Consider the following 24331-nt stretch of genomic DNA (forward strand, 5'->3'; position numbering starts at 1 on the left):
GGGATCTTGCAACGCTCTACAACCAGGATTTAAGGTACTTTTATTCAGGCTTAACTGAGTCCCTGTAGCCAGCCCATGCTCCATCATGATTGGCCTGAACTCAAGACTTGGTCCTGGTCTGGCACGACCAGATAACTACAGTTCCCACTTTGTGCTTTTTGGTGCTATATTCGACTGCATCTCTCTGGTTCTACTTATATGATCTTTGTTGTTTTGGTCTTGAATTATTTATTAAGTTCTATTCTGTTTTTCTAAATTGGTGTGGGATTTTTCTTGTGTGGTGTTAAACTGTATTAGTTTGAAGAGCTGCATAAATACTTTACACATTGCTTCCACATTAAGCCTGGCTACCCTGTGCCAAGCTGACAGATGGCACTGCACAAGTAAATTCATTGTTTACTTGTGACTGCAACCTGACAAGGACTGTGGTTGCTGCTTGAGTAAGGTTTTAGCTGCCTCAACGTGTAACCCAGTTTCTTACAATGCAATGATGAGCATCCAAACTGCATCAAAATAGTCATTCATGAATTCAGGAGTATTAATACATGAGTGGAAACAAATTGAAAAAATACCCCTTGATATAGACAAAGCTTTTTGACTTTTTGCACTGGGAACCTGCTACCTAGACCTCTGTGCAGCTTCTCTGACCTCTAAAAACATGTTGAGTTGGCTGTGTCCCTGATTTGCATATTTGACACATCTGCTACTAGTCGGTCTGCAGCACTGATTGTGTCACCCACTTAAGTATCCCTTCAAACATGTCTCAGGCCTGCCATTACAGAGCCTGTGTATGCAGTTTTAAACTGCCATGCTGGCTGGCAAGTTCACCCTCTTGCCAGCCCAAAACCTTCATTTTCTAATTCATAATTCAACCCTAAAGAAGGTCCTGGACAGCCCAAGAGCAGGGTGCAGTGTAATTAAAAATTAGGACAAGTCCTTTTAAGTTTTACATGTCCTGGTGGTGAAAATCACAAAAATATGTTTTTCACTACTGCAAAGCCTACCTCCTATAGGTAAATATTGGCATTAGCTTATTACATATTTTAAGTGTAAATCCCAATTGCGAAGAAATAGACTTTTCCAGTTGGGTGTTTCTGGTCTCACAAATTAAAATCACAACTCATAATGCAGTTGCAAGCCTTAAAATGCCCCTTTTAGAAAGGTTCTCATGTATAAACAACAAAGGTTCTAGGAGATGGACTGTGTACATTGAAAAAGCAATCAACAAATTCAATATACTTTTTTTGTGGCAAAAAACATTACACTAAGAGATATGTGAATCTATGGGAAAAGAGAGAAAGAAAAGGTGCCTGCCCAAACACAATTTTTTTTTAATGTGAGGTAATAGAAATTTTCAGGTAGCAAATGTGTCCCCCACTCGCACCCTATCCATGCACCCATGTTCCTTGTATGTCGTGTAACTTCTGTTCTGTACATGCTAGAAAGACGCAAATACATTTGCGTCCATCCTTAACATGTCAGCTATCTAGTCATGCAAAGAAATCCTGTTAATTAAGCTTCTATGCCTATGGTGCCAACGTCTTTACATGGTGCACTTTTGAATCTCGCACACGTTTTCTCCATGTTTCCTGGCCCAGTTGATCTAGGCCCTTAAACGAGGCCCCTTTGCCTCTTCTCTCCTGTCGCCGAAAACTGTATGCATCCCTGACCCCTGCCTTACTTCCTGCCAGCGAAGCGGTGCCCGGCTCGGCCTGGACTGCCTGCCAAAATCATATTTTGGCTACAGTTATCCGCTCAGCCTCCTCGAAAACACATTCCAGTCTAGTGAAATAGGTAAACATATTCCCGGCTGCAGAGCAAAGGGCCCGGCCTTCCTGTCCTCCTTGCAAGTGATTTACTGAACCCGTTACCATGGTAGGCCCATGGCTCCGCGCATTGCACCAAGACACGTAAGCATGCACTAGCATTCAGTATTGAATGGCCTATGCCCGAGAGACCTTTTACTTCAGACACTACATCCTCCAAACATGAGATACCAGATATGTTATAGGTACAGGTCGCCCTGACATCCCAGACACCAGTCTCCTCCACTAGTGCTAAAGTCAAAGCCCCCAGTTCTCCCCAGCTACACATCATGCTAGTTGCGCGTGCATACAGGCCATAGGTTTCTGCTGATTCTGCAAACTTTCTCTATGCATCCACCCACATGTGACGTTTCTTGTGACGTTTCTCTGACATGTACAGTGCACGCCCATGTGTACGCCTTTTTACACGCCTCCTGTTACGCACATGTGTTCTTATCTCTCTCTTTTCACCTGTTACGCCTACTGTATTGGTTTCAACTGTACCATTTTACTATATATAATGTGTAATGTTAATAAAACATTGAATGTCCCTTCCTGAACCTTAGAGGTGATGGAACATGATGTCCCATCCTCGGGGATTTTCCATTAAAGCCCGTATGACTCAGATTCCACGGACTCTGCCTCTCATTTGAATGAGCTGTCTTTTATTGATAATTATATGGAAAAATGATTAGGTAAAATTAATTTCCCACATAATTTGGCGCCCGAACAGGGACCCCCCCCCCCTTCCCCACTCGCCGGTGAAGTCACACAGACTTTGACCCCTTCTACAGCTGCGACGGAAACCGTGCACGTTTGCGGGTTTTCCTGCTATCTTCCCTCGGGCCCACGGGGGAGACGGAGACTGCGGTCCGGCGTCCAGACGAGGCGGTGAGGAATGCGGAGGATCCCGACCAGAGCCTAGTCGAGAGAGCAAGGTCCGAGGAGTCCGGAGGCCCACCTGTTCCGAAGCGCATGCGTAGGAGAATCCGTAGCCTGACGCAGTCCAGTCCAGTCCAGTCCAGTTTCCGAGGCCTTCAGTTTCTTGCTTCCCGGTGAGTACCGTTGTTGGGAACGCATCTAGACGGGTTCATTAATTTGTCCCCCGTCAAGACAGGTCTGGGTACACAGATCTGGTCCAGACGTGTTCACTTAGGTGGATACGGTCCGACGAGTCTCTTTATGAGACCGGTATTGTCTGTAATGTTTCAGCAGTGCATCTAGTTATTCAGTATTATCTCGAGATTTTCAGGGTATGTGTTTTCTGTGTTCCAGGTAATTTCAGTCCTAAATGTTTTAATGTGTTTTTAATGTCGTGGGGTGAATGATTGTTTACTGTTTATTACTGTGCTTATTGTGTTCACGTCCGAATCACTCCAATCATGCCGCTATTCTCGAAATTACGTCAGATAGGAACTAGGAAAGGGATACTCGAAGAAGCAGTTCCTGTCCCACCTAGGGACACTCCAGGATATTTTATGTACCACAAGCATGGCTTAGATGCCGTGCTGTATTTAGATTTGTGGGTGGACTACACTAAGGATCTGGAAGAGAAGCATAGATGGCCTGTCTCAGGGACATGGGATGCTGAATGCATCATGAGAGTAGTAGAAGCATTGTGGAAAAAGAAAGCCAGACAATCCCAGAAAGATGCCATAGAATTATGGCGTAAAGAATCGCATAGAAGAACAGAAAAAGCAATCAGAAAAGTAGAGAGAAGTAGAGAAGAATCTGAAAAAGCCAGAGAAAAAGAGTTACTAGAAGAAGGAGAACAGGTCAGATTAGAACAATTAGACCGTCAAAGAAATGCACTCATTACAGGCATGTATCCAGTTCTTGCCGAGGGCCTGCCCAAGGCGACCCCGGAAGTACCCCGTAACTTGCCACCACCATTGGTTCCGACTAAACTCCGTCACAAACGGACCACAGCAGACATTTTCCTTTCTTCCTATTTAGATGGCGTAGCTCCAGCATATACTAATGTACCCGTACCACCCGTTAATAATGTACAGCAACCTGCTCCGTCTGTTCAACCCACTGTTCAAGCCACGACCCCTCCATGTCTCCAAGACTCGCTTCCTGCACCTGTTGTCACTTCCCCTACTGCTGCTGCTAATGTTACTGGTCCCTCTACTATTGGTCCTCTCAATCCTTTTTCGACAGCTGCAACCCAGAGTCCACCCCCATTACATACACCTCTTATACCCGCCATGACCTCAACAGCTACAACCCAGTCAGTTCATGCTCTCGCTTCTGCCTCAGGAGGTGCCACAGGAGGCCACCTTCGCACCCCGCCACAAATGAAACGAATGACAATCAGAGAATTAGCAATGCAACGTACGCCGAAAGCGATCACATATGAAAACCTTTGACAGTATATTACCGATTGTAGATATGATCCAGTACCTGGCAAGGAAGGAGACATGATGTTAGCCTCATTACGTCTATGACGTGTTACAGATTATTTGATGTTATTACCAGAAATGACAAACCATCTAGACAATATATATCATTTTATTAGAACGGGGGAGAGACCAGAATGTATTCGCGAGGCCATGGCATATCAGAAAGCTGAGACACAAGGTTTAATATTACGATTCTTGATAAATTGTTTGATAAGGGAACGAGATCGGCCAGGTGTTGTCAAAGAAGAGATGGATGCACTGACAAAATGGAGTCAAAATATTGCAGATTGTAAACATGATAAACAGAATTGTATAGATGCCATGTCCAGAAAGATCCGTAAAGAAATAATAACAATGCATGAAAGACAGAAGGCTGAAAGGGAAGCCAAGTCAGACAAGAATGAGTCCTCAGAGGAGGAAGAAATAGATAATCCAGTAGAAAATCAAGGTACAATAGCGTACGTAGGTAGAGTGAAACTCCCTAAACAGTATTCTTTTGATAGACCTTTTGACAGACCCATTCGTCTAGAAAACAAGAAACGTTTCCTTTCTCCGATACCAGAACAATGTTCTCTTGAACATGTATTCCAAGACACTGATAAAATACTGAAAGAAAGAATAGGTTATCATGAACTTAATACCATGCGTGATCAGGAACTAGCCCGGTCAGCAGTCCAATGGGCTGGAAATGACAGCATTTATAAAGATGATTCAGTAGCGCAAACATTTTTGAGCCTTACTCCAGACGAACAGCGACAAGCTGGTATATACATGATCCAACATCTCATTACACTATATGAAAATCAGCAATCCGATCCAGGTCCATTGTATAATATATTGCAAGACTTACTCCTGAGAAGATGGAGAGGCCTAGGTACCGATTTAATTAATACCATTCTAGAACAACGTCACAAATATAGAACTTTCCTGACTCCACATTTTGTTTCTGTTCCACCTCCAGTAAGACAGCCTTTTCACCTAGACAGACAGAATCCCTTACGAGAAGTTCATCCCGTCCAGACTACAGGGGGTGCGCTTCAACGCGTATTCGTATACACTCCTTTGACCAAAATGGAATTATTGGAAATGAAGAAAATAGTACCTTGTCACGATAAAGATCCTGCAGGGTTCCACCGTGAATTAAAAGACATGTTACTCATGGGAGATTACACGTATTCCGACATTCTTAAAATGTTAAAAGTATTGTTGCCAGCAGGGATTTACGAAAAACTGAAAGAAAAAGAATGGGAGGTGGGAGATAAAAAGATTATTTGGACTGAATTAGAAGACGAGGAAAAGGGACGTACCCCAGGTTTAGGTCTTGGGGACAAAACGAAAGCATTACCAGGATTATTAGTACAGGTCTTGCCTAGATTATTGACAGTTAAAAAGGAAGACTGGGATGCAATCTCAGCCTGCAAACAGAAACAAGACGAAGACACTAGTGATTTTTATTCCCGATTCGAGAAATGTTTTATTATTAATAGTGGTCTGAAAACAAGTAGCAAGTCATATCGACATCTTTTTGTAACCAAATTAGTCGAGAATTCCTTACCCCAGGTTAAGAACAGAGTATTGAAAGTCGAAAGCACATGGCAAGCAAATACGCCTTCCCAAATGTTACAGATGTTACAGTACCACTAGAACAGAATCAGAGAGGAACACGATCAAGAACAGAGACGTATGAAGGACACGAAAATGAAAGTACTAGTTGCCCAGTCTGTTTCAGCAGATGGTCAGAAGAGGGGTAACACGCAGAACACACAGACTAGCCATTCTGCAGCTCCTGTTAAAGGGAATTGCAATTATTGCAAGCAGCCAGGTCACTTCATAAATGAATGTGCCGTTCTAAGACACAATATTGCTACAGGCAAAACGAAAGAAAGACCACGTCCGCCTAGACCAGAACACGTTCCACAGAATATTCCCCAGAATACACAACCCCCACAGAATGCACAACAACAGACAGTAGCTGTACCCCAACCCCAACCCATTGCCGCAACGCAACATGTCACACAGCAAATGTACCAGTATGCACAGTCAGATTATCCCGATTATCAGCAGTATACATGAAACCGCCTAGAGAGGGAGGTTGGCTTGCCCCTTATCGAGGTTCCTGTAGATCAAGATGGTCCCTATGTACATAGTCAGGTATTAGGGAAAGACAGAAAATTTTTGATTGACACAGGGGCGAGCAGAACTACCATTAGTCATGACGAGGTTCCAGGGGCACCCCTCTCAGGCTCACAGAATGTTTCCCTTGGATTTTCAGGAAAGCCTATTGTTAACGAAGTATCAAAGCCAGTTCCCCTTGCAGTTGGTCCATTGTCCCGTACTACAGACTTGTTACTTACAAAATCATGTCCCGAAAACTTGCTTGGTATTAAAACGCTGAAAGCTCTAGGAGCAGTAATATGTTGTTCTCCCGAAGGAGTGAGATTGTTTCTATGTGACTTCAAGGGTCATTATATATTGAGAGATTTTGATGCAAGATTGAAAAATGTTCCACAGCATTTATGGGCGCAAGGTCCAACTGATGTAGGTTGTATGCATATTACTCCCTATCGTGTCACACTCAAGCAAGGTGTTGTACTGCCCCGAATCCGACAATACAAATTGCCCCCGAGGCTGTAGCAGCCTTACTGAAAATTATTGACGAACTCATTGCCCAAGGAGTAGTTGTAGAAACTGACTCCAAAGTATGTAATTCTCCAATCATTCCGATTCTTAAGCGAACTGACCCTAATGCACCTCCAGTCTACAGACTGGTGATCGATCTTCGCGAACTCAATAAATGTATAGTACCACAGTACCCGGTAGTCCCAGATATTTCGTCACTATTGACTGCTATTGATTCCGAAGCTGCGTTCTTTACTGTAATTGATCTTAAGAACGCCTTCTTTAGCGTCCCCATTCATCCCGATAGCCAATACCTTTTCGGATTCTGTTTAAATGGCCGAAGCTTCAAATTTGCACGTGCACCTCAAGGGTTCACGGAAAGTCCTAGTATTTACAGTCAAGCACTGAAACGACAACTAGACAGTATTCACATGCCTACTGACACTGCTCTACTGCAGTATGTTGATGATCTATTGATCACAGCATGGACCGAACGTGACTGCGAGCGCGCGTCACTGACAGTCTTGTATTTTCTGGCCGAAAAGGGGCATAAAGTGTCCCCTTCGAAGCTCCAATTCTGTGCCCAGCAAGTGGTATACCTTGGACACTTGCTGTCCAAGAGGGGTAGACAGTTGACACCAGATCGTATCCAGTTAATTGCACATCTGCCACAACCCAAGACTCAAAAGGAAGTAAGGGCCTTTATTGGCCTCACTTCGTACTGCAGACAATGGATTCCCCAGTATGCATTTCTAGCCAAACCACTCATACAGTTGACAACCCAGGAGGCAGCGACTTCGACTGTTCTCCCTTGGACTCAGGAACATACGCAAGCTTTTAATGACTTGAAGAAAGCTTTATGTCAAGCACCAGTTTTAGCGACACCATGTTACAATAAACCTTTCACACTGTTCGTTACAGAACGTGATGGCACAGCATTATCTGTTCTCACACAAGATCAAGCTGTACACCATAAGCCTTGTGCTTATTTTTCTAGTACATTGGATCCAGTAGCCCAGGCTCTGCCTGCGTGCTTAAAATCAGTTGCAGCAACAGCTCTAGCTATCAGACAAAGCGATTCAATAGTGTTAGGACATCCCTTGACAGTACAAGTTCCACACTCCGTGGAAGTTCTTCTAAATCGTACCCAGACTCAGCACTTGACCATAGCACGACTGACAGGTTATGAATTGACACTGTTTCAGCCACACATAGAAATCAGACGCTGCAACATACTCAACCCTGCCACGTTGTTACCTTCGAGTACAACAGATCCAGCACCACATGACTGTGTAGAAGTCATCAATACAGTAACGAAGCCCCGACAAGACTTGACAGACATTGCATTGACCGACCCAGACCTGACACTTTACGTGGATGGTTCATGTATGAGAACAAGCACAGGAGAGTTAGTGGCCGCATATGCAGTGACCACTGAAACTGAAGTCATAGAAACACATCGTATTGACACACTATCTGCTCAAGCTGCAGAGCTCATTGCTCTGACCCAAGCCTGTATACTAGCCAAGAACAAGAAAGTAAACATATACACAGATTCACAGTATGCATTCGGAGTCGTACACGACTTCGGTGTTCTTTGGGAAGAGAGAGGTTTTTTAACTTCTCACGGTACCAAGATCCAGCATGGTCCCCTCATTCAAGCTCTGTTAGAAGCAATACACTTGCCTACAGCCATAGCCATTATGAAGTGCAAAGCACATACTAAAGTCACCGACAATATTTCCCAGGGTAACGACCTGGCAGATCGAACAGCCAAACTCACAGCTCAGACTGACATTCCGACTGACATGACAAAGACTGATGTACCTACATTGACACATTGCCTGACAGTTAAGGATCCCACTCTAGACGTACTCGACATACAGACACATGCCACCCCAGACGAAATCAAGAAATGGACTGAACAAGGAGGGATCAAAACAGATCAGGGATGGATGACGAAGGGAAGAGCCACATGGTTCCTCCCCGACTCTATGGTTCAAGTTATCATTAATACAGCACATAGTCCAGCACACTTAGGAGAGAAAGCCATGTTAGACAGTCTACAGAATCTCTGGTTCAACAAACATTTACGAGCAGCAGCGAAACAAAGTGCGTACCTGCATGATCTGTTGTCAGTTCAATCCAGGCAAAGGTGTTCCCGTGGAACAAGGTGGATTTCATCCTCCTGACCATCCTTTTGAAGTCCTCCAGATGGATTATATCCAGATGGACAGATGCCGAGGATTCAAGTATGTCCTCGTAGTCGTATGTGCTCTTTCCCGATGGACAGAAGCATATCCAGTCCCCGATTACACTGCTGTAACCACTGCCAAACAGTTGGTACGTGAGTTTTTCCCACGATATGGTTTGCCCCGTGTCGTGTACTCTGATAATGGACAACCATTCTCGTCTGTGCTTATGAAACAGGTATCACTCCTGTTAGGTTACCAGTGGAAGTTCCACTGCGTCCGACATCCCGAAGCCGCAGGTCTCGTAGAGAGACATAATCAGACCCTGAAAACACGCCTAGCAAAAGTCTGTGCAGAGAAATGTGTAGATTGGATAGTCGCCTTGCCAGTTGCACTCTTTTACATGCGAATGGTAGCCCATTCTAGGACAGGATTGTCTCCGTACGAAGTTATTTTTGGTCGTCCCCCGAACATGTGGGGTACGCCTATGCCAAGACGCATAACTGATGTTGATAGTACTATGCTGACAGATTACTTGGCTTCCTTGATGTCTGCACTACAATCTTGTCGTTCACAGGTCTCGGCTGCCTTTCCAGACAACACCCAAGTAAAACCGCATGACGTCGTTCCGGGTGACCATGTCTTCGTGAGGAACTTCGATAGGAAAAGTCCGCTGGAACCCAGATGGAAGCAGCCTAAATTGGTATTGATGTCAACGAGGACTGCAGTCAAGCTGGAAGGAAGAAAAGGCTGGCTGCACTCGAGCCACGTTAAAAAAGTTCACGGACTGTGTCCAGAAATCCCGATTAAGGGCTGCCCACTTCTGGAGACTGACTCTAAACTCCCCCTGCTAGAGAAAACTCCCCAAGAGGAGTACCTTTCCAAGTTAAGGTCTAGTAAGTCAGACAGCGTTTAATTGTTTAAGTCCCCCCCTGGGTGAAGCGGTTAGACAGGTTTCTGACATGAATAAGATAGACCCAAGTAGTCAGAGAGATAGGCGTAACGAGAAAAGAAAAAAGTACTGTAAAGTTTTGCACAGCAGATGCATAATCGCATTAATTTCCATGTTTCTTCTGAGTCTTACGATAATATGCATAAGTTTAATGTTACATGTCTTTTTTCCTCTTGATTCACATGTACATGCTTCCTCTAATGACACTGTGGAGCACACTTTTAGTGACCTGCCCCCTCATGAATTGTCCTATCGTTTAGCCATGCGCAACAATACATTCATCCGTATGTTACACCATTCTCACCAGACCAGCAATGCCACTAATTGCTGGGTATGTGGCCGACTCCCTCCCTATCAGAAGTACAAGGGAGCTCTGCCCCTCTTTCCTTATCCGTTCACACATAATGGTTCGTGTGGTGCATGGTTTACTTTAATGTCTTCCCTAGATAGTACGTCCAAGGTTTCCCAAGGCAATTGGATATGGGGGAACCTGAATACAGTCATGAATAAAATATGTTTCCCAGACCAAGAAGGTCTTCCCCAAAGGACAGGGACCGATCTAGAAAATGAAGTGTATGGATTAGGTAATTTTACACTTAACCTCATGATCCTGAATGTGCAGTCTGAGACTAATTCGGACTTGCCGTCTATTACAGTTTTGCCAGTGAAAGATGAATTATGCGTCAGAAAGAATGGTTCAGTACATCTAGGACACAGTGATTGTAATACTGTGGTCGAATTCCATGATAAAGGAAAGACTACTTTCAAAGCTTCCCGCCATTCCTATTTCATATGTGGTCAGACAGCCTATGTACGTCTGCCATTGGATTGGGATGGGACGTGTTATATTGCGTTCCTATTGCCACCTGTTTTCCTAGCCCCGCCTGATTATTACAGAAATCCAAACCTGGTACATGTGAGACATAAGAGAGACCTTCCTCCCGTTATCGATTTTTCCGAATCATCATGGGATCAGTACAAAGATACAAAGAACAAGAATAGTTGGAGGGTCTGTGAACCAAAACAGCTGAGCCTATGAGGTCTTTTTTAGAAAACCACACTTTTGGATTGCACTAAACCAGACCAGGTGGTCACATGACACAAGTATATGATAGATATCCTACCAGCCCACCCACTTGGCGGAGCCTCGTCATGTAGGACGTCTAGAACCAGGGTAGTGAGTCCAAGCCCAGATGGATTGGCCAGACAACACACACTTCTGGTTCATATAATGGAAGTGTCCATGCCACAGAGTGGTGCTGGAAAAGTGCAGTGCAAACAAAAAAGTGAAGTGAGTGATGTTAAAATGACGGTCGGGGCTAAACCCAAGCCGAAGGGTTTAGCCGAGAGGTAACGACGGAGAGAGCGGGGCCTCAATCTCCGAGCCGTTGCCGGGTGAGGTGAGGCTTGACTCCCACACATTGCTGGGATTACATCCTCTATCAACTACTGGTTCTAAAGGATACGGTAGGATGGTCCACATGACCACTCTATTAGTTTTGACAGTCCGTTAATAAAAATTGGTCTGTCTTTTTCACTTCATACAACACTTCTTGAGTGTACCTTTGCAGTAGCAAAATCTTATGTACGTGGCCCTGAAGAATGCCGGTGTAGTTTCACCTGTTGGCAGAAACATGTTGGCCTATTTAATAACACAGCAAAGTAAACAGTGATTTTTTCACACTGTCCTACATCTCTTTTTAATCTGGCGTCCTGGTGAATATCAATAAAAGTTTTTCTTTTGCCTCGACCGTCATTTTAACATCACTCACTTCACTTTTTTGTTTGCACTGCACTTTTCCAGCACCACTCTGTGGCATGGACACTTCCATTATATGAACCAGAAGTGTGTGTTGTCTGGCCAATCCATCTGGACTTGGACTCACTACCCTGGTTCTAGACGTCCTACATGACGAAGCTCCGCCAAGTGGGTGGGCTGATAGGATATCTATCATATACTTGTGTCATGTGACCACCTGGTCTGGTTTAGTGCAATCCAAAAGCGTGGTTTTCTAAAAAAGACCTCATAGGCTCAGCTGTTTTGGTTCACAGACCCTCCAACTCTTCTTGTTCTTTGTAGCTCGATTAGGGGTATCTGAGTTTGGATGGTCTATAAATATAGTCCCCTTGACCCTCCTAAACAATTGTTTTTCATCAGTACAAAGATTACATTAAAGGATATTTTTGGTTTATAGGTCCTGTCCAAAACAGTAAGATAATTCGAAGATTAACTAGAACTTTGGAAGCAGTAGTGAACGAGACTACTTTTGCATTAGGTAACCTGACCGAGGAACAGTCTGCTATGAGACTTGTTGTTCTTCAAAATCGCCTTGTCCTTGACGTCATCCTGGCCGATAGGGGCGGGGCTTGTAGAGTCATCGGATCCAGTTGTTGCGTGTTTATTCCAAATAACGCACCATCCATGTATAAGGCCATAACTCGGCTTCATGAAATAGCTCACCTGACACACCAGAATCCAGGCTCCTGGACTTGGTCCGGTTGGTTCTGGAGTGTGATATCTGCCTGGGGATGGAAATTGTTATCATTCCTAGGAATAATATTGGTCATAGTATTCAGTTGTTGTCTCTGTCTGCAATGTGGGCCAGCGATTTGCGGCTTGTGCGCCACAGCTTGTATTTCCCGTCCAAGTACACGTTCCCGTTCCCGAATAAAGAAAGATGAACAAATGATGCTTTATGAACAGATAGATGGTCTCATGAACATAGATATATCCTAAAGGGTGTAGTAGGGTCCAAGGAGGGAATGAGGTAATAGAAATTTTCAGGTAACAAATGTGTCCCCCACTCGCACCCTATCCATGCATCCATGTTCCTTGTATGTCGTGTAACTTCTGTTCTGTACATGCTAGAAAGACACAAATACATTTGCGTCCATCCTTAACATGTCAGCTATCTAATCATGCAAAGAAATCCTGTTAATTAAGCTTCTATGCCTATGGTGCCAACGTCTTTACATGGTGCACTTTTGAATCTCGCACACGTTTTCTCCATGTTTCCTGGCCCAGTTGAGCTAGGCCCTTAAACGAGGCCCCTTTGCCTCTTCTCTCCTGTCTCCGAAAACTGTATGCATCCCTGACCCCTGCCTTACTTCCTGCCAGCGAAGCGGTGCCCGGCTCGGCCTGGACTGCCTGCCAAAATCATATTTTGGCTACAGTTATCTACTCAGCCTCCTCGAAAACACATTCCAGTCTAGTGAAATAGGTAAACATATTCCCGGCTGCAGAGCAAAGGGCCCGGCCTTCCTGTCCTCCTTGCAAGTGATTTACTGAACCTGTTACCATGGTAGGCCCATGGCTCGCGCATTGCACCAAGACACGTAAGCATGCACTTGCATTCAGTATTGAATGGCCTATGCCCGAGAGACCTTTTACTTCAGACACTACATCCTCCAAACATGAGATACCAGATATGTTATAGGTACAGGTCGCCCTGACATCCCAGACACCAGTCTCCTCCACTAGTGCTAAAGTCAAAGCCCCCAGTTCTCCCCAGCTACACGTCATGCTAGTTGCGCGCGCATACAGGTCATAGGTTTCTGCTGATTCTGCAAACTTTCTCATTGCATCCACCCACATGTGAAGTTTCTTGTGACGTTTCTCTGACATGTACAGTGCACGCCCATGTGTACGCCTTTTTACACGCCTCCTGTTACGCACATGTGTTCTTATCTCTCTCTTTTCACCTGTTACGCCTACTGTATTGGTTTCAACTGTACCATTTTACTATATATAATGTGTAATGTTAATAAAACGTTGAATGTCCCTTCCTGAACCTTAGAGGTGATGGAACATGATGTTCCATCCTCGAGGATTTTCCATTAAAGCCCGTATGACTCAGATTCCACGGACTCTGCCTCTTATTTGAATGAGCTGTCTTTTATTGATAATTATATGGAAACATGATTAGGTAAAATCAATTTACCACAAATGATTATTATTAGAAATAACATTTTTCAAAAGAATCACAACACAAATTAATACAACACAGAAACAGTTTGTGCTAGACATATTACGTAGCGGTACAAAAGGGGGTGGTGATGGACAGAGCATCTGAACCAATCAAACACTCACACCCAGTCAACAGATCTGGGTTTAATCCATCACCATTCTTTAGCCCACTCTAGACATATTACATAAACAGATACATTCAAACATTGCATAGTGGTAACAGCAAAAATGTAGGGCAAAGAGTCTACACTTCGATCTAATAGTCCACACAAGATGGAAACCACTATGGGTGACAATCCATTCTCAATTTGCCAGTAAAGCACTGATGGCGTACTTTCTACCTTAGAAATTAAAGGGTCATCATCAGGGTACAAATAGTTTTTTAACACAAAAGCCAAAAAATGTCTAGAGTAGACCATTAAATATAACAAGACCAGATGTTTAAGTCTCAAGGAAGTCTTCTGTGGATAAATTTGTATTTCCCCTCTGAGTATCATTAGGGCCAAGGTTCATTCGACCCAGTGGTCTCCTGTTCCTTACAGTGTTGTTACCATAAACAGAGTGTTTTATTCTGTTCTTTTTTGTGGAAGACTTCCCTGAGACACAATCATCGGGTCTTTTATTGTGTTCCATGGTCTAATGTGGTATATTTTTGTCTGGTGTTTTCACTGTTTTATGTGACGCACAAATACTTTACACATTGCCTCCTAAGTTAAATCCGATTACTCTGTGTCAAGCTACCATAGGGTGAGCACAAGTTAATTGAGGTTGTGTTTGTGACTTACTGTGACTAGGACTGTGGATCCTCCTTGAACAGGGCACATACCTCTGCCAACCAGAACCCCATTTTCTAACACTTCCATGACAGTGGTTCCTGGGGAGCTTACCCTGCTCCTTTCATATCTTCACAGAATTTCAATCCTGCTACTGGCAGATGTAGCTCACACCTGGACCTGCTTCACTTTTGTCTTTCTACTCAGGCTGTCTCCAAACCCAGTGGGAAGTGGAGATGAATTAATTTAGAGGGAAGTAAGAAAGAGTTTAATCATTTCCATAGCCACTTATCTGGGTGAGCACAGGGAGCTCTTCACAAAGAAAGGTTTGTTTGTTTTGGAATAGAGAAGTGCATTGTGGGATTGTTTGCTGCCAGGCCAACAGGAACTGCGTCAAAAGTGGGTTTATTGTTCAAGGAGGGGCCAGGCCTCCAGGAGTCCCACTCATAGACGAGTGACAGGCATAAATATGGCACCATTAGGCCCCCCCTGCAGAACACTACTGGAGTTGTGAAAGACAGAGAAAGGACTGTGTGGCTACCTACACTTATAATAATAATAATAATTCGCTGAATGACTGGTTGGGAAGGATATGTCAACAAATGCAATGCTCACCTAAGAAGTGAAAGGAATATATTTAGCATTTTTGAAATCCATTGGTAGGTCATCTATGGAGTAGTTATCCATGGAATAGTTATCCATGATTAATGTGCCCAAAGACATTAAGAGCACTAACAACACACTGGATAAAATGCTAGGGGGTAAATCTAGTGGATTTCAGACTATATCAGATGGCTTTCCTGGCAAAACAAAGTTCATACTGGATTGCACAACCTACAGGCTACAGTGTGGGTAGAGGTAGAGAGGGCCATCCTCAATAACATAAGCCCTCTTGCACTCCTAAGAACGAATAGACTATACCCATATACCTCCAAGTCCCTTTTTAAAAAACACAAAATTGCACTACTTAGGGTTGATAAGAATCTAGAGAATAGTATTAAAGGTTCTAAATGCATTTGCATTTCTCCTAGCGAGATATAGCCTAGCTGACATTAAATTCTACAACTTCTTGAAAATCAGAACGGCCCTTTCAAAAACCCAAACTATCCACCGTCCAACCATCATTTTCACTGTTTGTGACAAACATTAACAAACTGGGCCACCAGGTCTTGCAGATTTACAAACTCCTCCGTCCAAAAACTTCTAAACTTAATGATAAGACTATAGCCTTTTGAGGGCAACTGTCTCCAGACCCACCAAATGAACAGGAATGGTTTACACTATGGAGATCCGTCTCACAAAATAAGATCTACTCTGTACTCTCCCAAACCAAATACTGGCTACTACACCAGGCATTTTGGACCACTGCCCGAATATTCGCATTGGGGCTCAGAGATGAAGCAACATGTTGGAACTGCAACCGAGAAACGGGGGACCTAGCCCATCTTATCTTTCAATGTACATTACTTAAATCGTTTTGGGATAAAAATGTTGCCTCTATAACTGGTTTGTTTGATTGTACTATGGTCAGAGAATCCTGCAACCTACCCATGGCCTGTATAAGCATAAACCTGAGAAATTACTCTGACAAAGATCTACTTGACCTGTTACTAACTTCTGCGGTGAAAATGGTTCTTGACAACTAGAAGGACACAAGTAAGACATCTTATAAAAGCTAGATAAACTGGATCACCCATCTCAGAGGGGTAGACAACATAAGATTACAAAACGCTCCATGGAAACCTTCATCCAGGATGTTGTGGAACTCTTTGGACACATTTCTAGACTCTTACGAACCCCCATGAACAAAGTGTTTACCAACGATTCATATCCTGTGACGCTACTGATATTCCACCTGAATAATTGTATTTAAGTGTAATAACCATTGTTACCTGTACTAGGCTGCTGTACTATGTTAGGCTTATCAATATCAGATTGACCTTGTGCCAACATAGGCATAGAAATGCTAGAAGCAATTGATACAGCTCGTCTAGCCGTTGCTCTTCCTTCCCTTCTCTTCTTTGTTCTTTCCTTTTTCCTTCCTTTGCCTGTCCTTTCTTCTTCTATTATTAATCACTTGGGTTAGTCTCATGTTACACATAAAGGCGCATTACCCTCACTATATGACTACATATGTAAAACTTTGCCTTAGATATAGTATGCTAACCCTGTTACACGCTTTTTGTCTACCTTGTACAAATCAATAAAATATTTTGAGAAAAAAAAAAAAAGGATGGAGGAACAAAGTCCTAGATTGTGGGATACCCGCAACCCTAGATTGAGTTTGGAATTCAATCACTTACAATAATGGAAACTCTTGATGACAACTCTTCTCAGAAAAGCTAAAACAAATATCAATGTGTGGAATAGAAAAATATCAAAATTCTGTCTTTAATAAACTTCAAGCTCACTTGTCTCTTCAATTATTTATATATTGTAAGTACATCTGCACTCTGAAGAAACTGGATGATGATATTTAATAAAATATGGTGCACTCCAATAATAATGCACATGATTCCAGCAAAAGTGGCACAACATCTGGGGCAAACTTTCAATATAATGATCACAGAGGGTGCTTTCTCTGTACGTTGGAAATCTGCCTCTGTTCTGCCTCTTTCATAAAAAGGATAACCTTAATTTACTGGATCTGAATAATTATTGCCCTATTTCCAGACTTCCCTATGCCGTTAATTTCGTAGGAAAATTATTGAATGATCAGCTATCGGAGCACATCACAGAAAACTGTCTGTTAGACGATACCCAATATGTGTTCAGGAAAAACCATAGCACTGAATCTGCCTTGGAGATAGCCACTGCGGAAATCCTCCCCTATTGAGCGTTTCATAGGCCTGCGGCTCTGATTCTGTTGGACCTCTCCGCTGCGTTTGATACGGTCAGCCACGACATTCTGGTTGATCATATGAAGCGTTTGGGGCTAAAGGATACAGCTCTTGGTCTTCTCCAGTCCTTTTTATCTAACAGGCAACAAAGAGTTGCGTTGGGCAAATTTATATCCAGGCCCATTTGGAGTCCCACAGGGCTCCGCACTAAGCACAACATTGTTCAATCTTTATGTCACTCAGTTGGCTACACTTATCAAAAAAATATGGCTTTTCTTTAGCTTCATATTCAGATGATACGCCATTTGGGATGTCATTAGTGAAACATGAGAACAACTCTGGCCCTACATTGAGAACCTTCATGAGTGATGTAAGCAATTGGATGGACAACAATTGTCTTAAGCTAAAGGCTACAAAAACTGTGGTTATCATTTTTGGCAAGAATCCATCATTTTGGACACTGGAATGGTGACCTCCTGCGTTAGGCCCTCTCCCGGAACCAGCAAAAAAAGTAAAAAACCTAGATTTTTGCTGGATAACAAACAGAAGTTAAAGATCAAGGAAATAAAGTTACATCTGCCTCATCCTGCTTTCAGAGGCTAATAAAACAAGTTGAAAGATTCTTGCCATCAGAGCTTTTGAAGACAGTAATCATCGCACTGGTACTTTCAAGGCTTGATTATTGCAATAGCCTATATCTTAATCTTGCATCAGGTCTTAGAATGAGCTACAGACTTTGCAGAATGCGGCTGCCCGTTTTCTCTTTAAAGTTCTTACATTTGAATCAGTCAGAGGAGTCATCAGGAAACTTCACTGGCTCCAAGTTGAACAACGTGTTTGGTTCAAGGCTCTTTGCCTGGCCAACAAATCCTTGCAGGGACCAGGGCCAGTCTGGTTTAAGGAGAGGCTCACATGGTATACCCAAGGGAGGACACTATGTTCAGTCTGAGTTATGAACCTTGTAGTCCCTGCTTCAGAGGACCACGTGGTGGGGAAGGGTATGGAGGTGGGAGAACTTTATCAGGACCACAGCTCTGACATGGAATAGACTTCCTTTGGAACTTAAAGTCACCCCTTCATTATTTACCTTTAGAAAGGCCTTGAAAACCTGGCTTTTCTCTCAGGATTAGGTGATTTAGAATATCTACAAGGACTACCTCTCCTGCAGCTGTAGTCGTCTTTATAGCGCCAAGACGCCCCTGGGCAGGAGTTGCACTTTATAAATCACTCTCATTCATTATTTAATGCTCAAAATAAAGCAAAGATATAACCTATGCAAACTGAATATCACTTCATTTGAATCAACAAAATATTGGATTGATTTGTGCGTCAATATATTCAAAATGTTTGAAGTTAGGGAGGCTGTTCCCAGGATGCTGATCAGATTTATACCCATACCATACGTGACCAGACTGTAGGTGATATTGGTATCTCAAACTTGTTTGCTAAAATGACAATTTAACGTGCGCACTGAGGCTTACAAAATAAATCTACACTGATTTAGATGGGGAGATTAAGTGATTTATTCATAATTACAGATGTTGAGCCTATGCTGGGACTCGAACCTAGTTCCTCAGTTCCGAAGATGGAAGCTCTGGCTCTTACACCAGGGCTCAATATTCTGAAAACAATGTAAAGGACAAACCACATAACATTCTAAAACAGTTAATAGAATATTTATTTTTGTATTAAAAATCACCGGCTAAGTCATTTTAAACATGGAATAAACAAGATATACCAAAGGAAGAATTATTTAAAAACAAAGCTCAAATAGAGCTTTTCGAATTGTGCATATTCAACAGTTTTATCACTGTGCAATCATGAACTGATCATGTACTATTGTTCAGTGTTAGTGGATTATGTTTCTGTTTTAATAATCAACGCGTTTCCGTGGCCAAGTTTTATTTCTGGAATACCACCTTCTTCAGGACAGCAATTTTATATTCCTCCCAGACCAATATTAATAAAAACATTGATCATAATTGTAGTAGCAAAATCTCTTGTGATGTAAAGATACAGAGGAGGGGAGTCCACAGATTATATAATGCTCCTAATCGGTTTAGTCAACCAACAATTTATTTTCTCAATGTATTTACACTGTAGTACTGAGTAGACTTTTCAGTTTCAGAAGGCGTGCAGTGAAAGTGTATTGCCTGCATTACTGGTGCTGAAGGTATGAGTCCCCTCCACTAAAGTTAAGGAGGATGGAGACAGGGCCCCTTTTAGGCATTCTATGAAGACCTTCTAGCAGACGATTGCAGATTAGCTCTTCCTGTGTACTGCCATTTGATGGATGGATGATAGAGGTGGGTGTCAGCAGATTCTGCTCTTACATGTGAGGAGGTTTCTAGGCATGGCCTTCCCTATTGCCCTACCCAGGCTGCTACTTCAGGAGAAATGCATAAACAGCCAGATGCAGGGTCTCCAAGTTTCCTTATGCCCATGTTTTGGATACTCTTACTTGAAGCCAGCATCATCACTAACATTACATTTGAAAAGGAAACTATCCCAAAGCAGGAAAGGAGTGCTTGGCTAAGTAGTCGAACAGCTGTTATGATCCAGGACCGATGGCTACATGACAGCCAGTCTCCCAGAGGTGAAAGGACATCACCTGAAGACACGAAAACACAAAAGCAGTGTTGAGAGACTGTGCCTTGCAATAGAGCGGAACGCTGAGAAAAGTAACAAGTGTCAATAGAAACTCTATGGCAAGATATGAACTGAACCCACTTACAGGTCCCTACATTTAGAAATTACCTGTAAGTGAGTTCTCATCTGTAACCATTTTTAACCTAAGCTTTCATGTACTTCTGAATCACTATAGTTGGTTTGGGGCTGTAGCCTCTGTCTTAGACCTCTTTAGAACCTGGGTACTGAACCTCGTTTCAACATTTCATTTTACTATAGTACTAAAATAGCTTTCTTTTTCTTAGACAAGTACTGATATGGGCAGTATGCTCTATTGCATCTTTAAGATGAGGGTTGAGTTTAGTATCTGGCATGCTTAGAAGCTCCTTCACTCCATGCCACCCAGAGAGTTAAACAAAGCAAGGTTACTTGGCACAACTTGAAGAGCCACAGGAGAACAGACCTCAGGACACAGAAGACAAACGACCTCAATCACCACAGTTGTGCCCCATTAGACCCGTTCTGCCCTTTGACCCTTCTCATGGATCCGATAGCTGTTAATATGCAATAATACATAACACATTACAAGCCATGGACACGTGTGTGTCTTGATGCACGCACAAGTGTAACAGGCAAAAGCACTACACAAAGTTTGAATGTTTCTGTGTAGGCAAACCCAAGGTGTCCTGCTTTCAGTACTCGATCATTATAAACCTGGATGGAACGTTAAGCTGCCTCATTAGGGCACTCTTTCTCCTCTGTTTATATGGAAGTACTGCAAATATCCCCGAAATTATTCCAAGGTTAGGGAATTAAACCACAATCATCAAACCAGCAGCAGCAGTGTTTTCCCCAAATCACACATCAATCAAAGTGTAGACCTTTAAAGCTACATTTGAACCATTTGAAGAGGCTGAGTGAAGTCACTTAAAGTAAATGGAGCGAATGCTGAAGTGGGTTGAGTATCGCCCAATGCGCTATGCTGTGGTGGGAGGGGCATAGTGTGAATTACATTTCAACAGACCAATGAACAAAGAGCATAGACTAAAAGCCCTTCTATATCTAATGTTTGAGGTTACGCAGATAACAATGCTGTCCAAAGGACAGACCTAACAGTAAAGTGCTGGACCCGAATGAGAGGTTAACACTGTACCTGGGACAGCATGGGGCTCTCATCCCGCTGTAGTACTCATAAGAACGGAAATATATTTGCAAACCCAGCCTCTGCTGCCTTTTCAACTTGGCAGCTCAGAATCGCAGGTGGTTTCCAAGTATGGTTAATTTGAATACCTGGCTGGCACGCTCGGATTCCAAACAAAGAACCTTTTAAATGGCAGACAAAAGTCAACACAGCTCGTGTTTGTGTTTGGACCTTTCCTGTCTTCCTCCGTCACTTCTGTTACTTTACAGATTCCTTGGTATTGTGGTTATGAAAACAGAAGCGCTTGAAGGAGGCGCGAGCCAGGCTTCCGGAAGTTCAAGACTAACTAACATTTAATAAATCCGCCGCTTCCCTTACCTGCTGTTGAAGGTCGTGTCGGCGCCGAGATTGGGAGATGTTTCCCTTCCTTCGTGCATGTTGCTGCAGTTTACACCTCAGACAAGCGGCAGCAGGGCTCTGCCGAGCTCGGCCACGCCCTTCTCCTTGCTCAAGGCAAGAATCGCCTACACCTGGAATGCTTGAGCCCGCATTTGCCAAAGAAGGAGCAACACACGAGGAAGAGGACCTTCTGTGCACTGTTTTTTTGTGGTTCTTGTTTTCTTACGTGGATGCTAATCTGTGTGCTGGTTTGAAGCACATCAGAACTACAAGTCGCAGACTGCACTAGTCTGTTTAATGGCGTCCTAGACGAGAGAGACAGAGCCTAAGGTGTTATTTACAGCGCCTGGAGATAGCAGAAACTGCGCTGTAGGGCGCTATATAATAAATACATAATATATTATTATTAATATAACAATAATAATGTCACCTGGGGGTTGAGTCTTGTATGGAAGTTCACGGGGTGGAGGGATAAGGTACTACGCGCTTTTCGCACGGTTTTGCATTTTTTCATCCTGTGATGGTGAAAGGCATTTCTGGTCTCTCCATGATCAGATGCTGACACTGCATAACTCCAATTACGTTAAAGGTCAAAAGGATTTTGGGTTAGGTAGAGTGATTTTTGCACGAAGAAAATCGGACTGCAGCACTACAAGGCATCTTTTAGACTAAGTGCAAACAGTTTAGGGTTACCAGATGTTCCAAGGAAGCAATCTCTCACGCCTGTAGTTTAGTTTCCCAACGTGGTGCATTCTGTGAGTTTTAGTCCTATTCGCTCCTTTCCATCCAATTAAAGTAACAAACCTAGATAGGCAGATTTGTAAAAGAAAAGCCCAGGCCTGAAACTATTCATCCTTGGGGAACAGAACTGAATCCTGACTGTGCGGTGGAGACCATTGACCTTTGTATGTATAGTGCTAGGAGGTCCCAGTCTGAAATAAAGCACTGTTAACAAGCAAGACATTATTTTAAACTTGCATTACACACTATATACGATAGGCTGCTACAAAATGAGCAAAAAGGTTTAAGATAAAAAAGGGCTTCCAAAATATAGATTTTAGCAATACACAGACTGTACATAATGCATTTTTAGGTCTCGCCTAGGCAGCGCTTGCACTGTCTCGTTGAGACATGCAGTGTACACTATAGCGTGGAAGCTTCGCCCACTCCACCCCTCATTTTCATTGGCGTGTGTCTTAAATGCTACCTTCTGATTGATTTTAGGCTTGTTTGTCCCTCCTTATGATGGACATGTCTTCATTTGTGTCCTTCCACGGCCACTGGCCCCTTTACTGCACAGACTACTTTCTTCCCATGCCTCCACCCCCTTTCTACCACAATCTGATGGCTTCTTGCCCCTCATTGTATTTATTTGTCTCTCCCTGCCAATGCTTGTTTTATTTGTCCCTCCCTACCACCATCTGAGGTCTCTGTTTATTTAATATTTATTAATAATACTGTACAGGTCAAGGCTTGAATTTATTAATACAGTCCAGGTCTAGGCTCGAACCCTGTTCTCCAGCTCCAAAGTCCGCAGTGTTTCTCTGCACCTTTTGTTTCACTTGGTTTCATTTGACCGTGTTTTTTATCTGTCTCACCCCTCCAGGTTTGTTGTGTTTTTTATTTGCCTCTCCCCCCACTCCTCTAAGATGGCTGTTTATTTATGATAAGCTGATACAGCCTAACTGAGGCTCGAACCCTGCTCTCCAGCTCCAAAGTCGGCAGCTTTATATCTTAAGCCACCTCCCACCAAGCACCCACCATTAACCCCTTCCTCCCTCTCGCTTTCCCTGAGCTCCACCGAAAGGGTGAAGGAAGCAGTGCATAAAGTTATTGCTCTTTCCCTTTTATCCCTCCTCGCGTTCATATGAGTGTTGGTGAAATGAAAGGGTAGCATTGTGATCTTTCCGAGACAGTTTCCTTTATGATTAAAAAGATCAATGTATGTGTGGGGGCTGCAGCACTGCCCTATAGACCGACAGAAACAAAGAGGTAAGGGTAAGGGGTCCGTGTAACATGACTGAATGTTTGTACCGGCCTTGACATACACTACATCCTCCAATACCTTTACAGTGTAATCATGCAGGCGGTCAAGGAGCTGACACTGTAGCGCCCTCTGCTGGTGCATTTTGTGTTTGCACTAAGGGCAGAGAAGAGGGGGATGCATTAACGCTCCACTCCACATGATAGGAGCGTGGCCTGCTCTGTAGCTTACACCACCCTTCAGTGTGCGGGACTGCTGATGCCACTCCATTCAACACTTTGCACAACTATGCCAGCTGTTTTTCACCCATCGCGGAATTAATTTTTAAGAGTTATTATATACAAATTATTAGTACCCAATACAATAGTAGTCAGTTTCTCGACCCGGGCTGAGGTGATTGTGCAGCGATTTGATCTTGTGCACTAAACACCAACTAAAACGTCAGTCTTCAGAGGTGGGTTCTCCGAGATATACTGTGGTTTTACAATAGAAATATGCACCAAGGTGGTACTTCGCATCTTTTGGAAAAAATATCAAGGCTGTAATATTTTACTCCAATAATATACTCTGAGTCAGTGGTCTTCTGAGATAGTAAATAATTGTCTGCAGTAGACAGAACAGAAGCA

The 24331-nt window shown here is 43.2% G+C and overlaps 1 protein-coding gene across 5 annotated transcripts in view; it reads right to left on the minus strand.

Moving 5' to 3' along the window:
- The window catches only part of LOC147701363 (B-cell receptor CD22-like), a 550058-nt gene that overhangs the window by 441877 nt on the left and 83850 nt on the right, over positions 1-24331 (minus strand). For 3 of the 5 annotated variants that reach the window (XM_086930062.1, XM_086930059.1, XM_086930061.1), the window contains exon 1: positions 21701-21805. The exons of the other annotated variants lie outside the window; for them this stretch is intronic. The gene's annotated coding sequence lies outside the window, so the exon portion shown is untranslated. Of the gene's footprint in view, positions 1-21700; positions 21806-24331 lie in introns of those variants that run through there. 5 annotated transcript variants of the gene reach the window in all.

Source organism: Lissotriton vulgaris, chromosome 7, assembly GCF_964263255.1.
Source record: "Lissotriton vulgaris chromosome 7, aLisVul1.2, whole genome shotgun sequence".
NCBI classification, from domain to species: Eukaryota; Metazoa; Chordata; class Amphibia; order Caudata; family Salamandridae; genus Lissotriton; species Lissotriton vulgaris.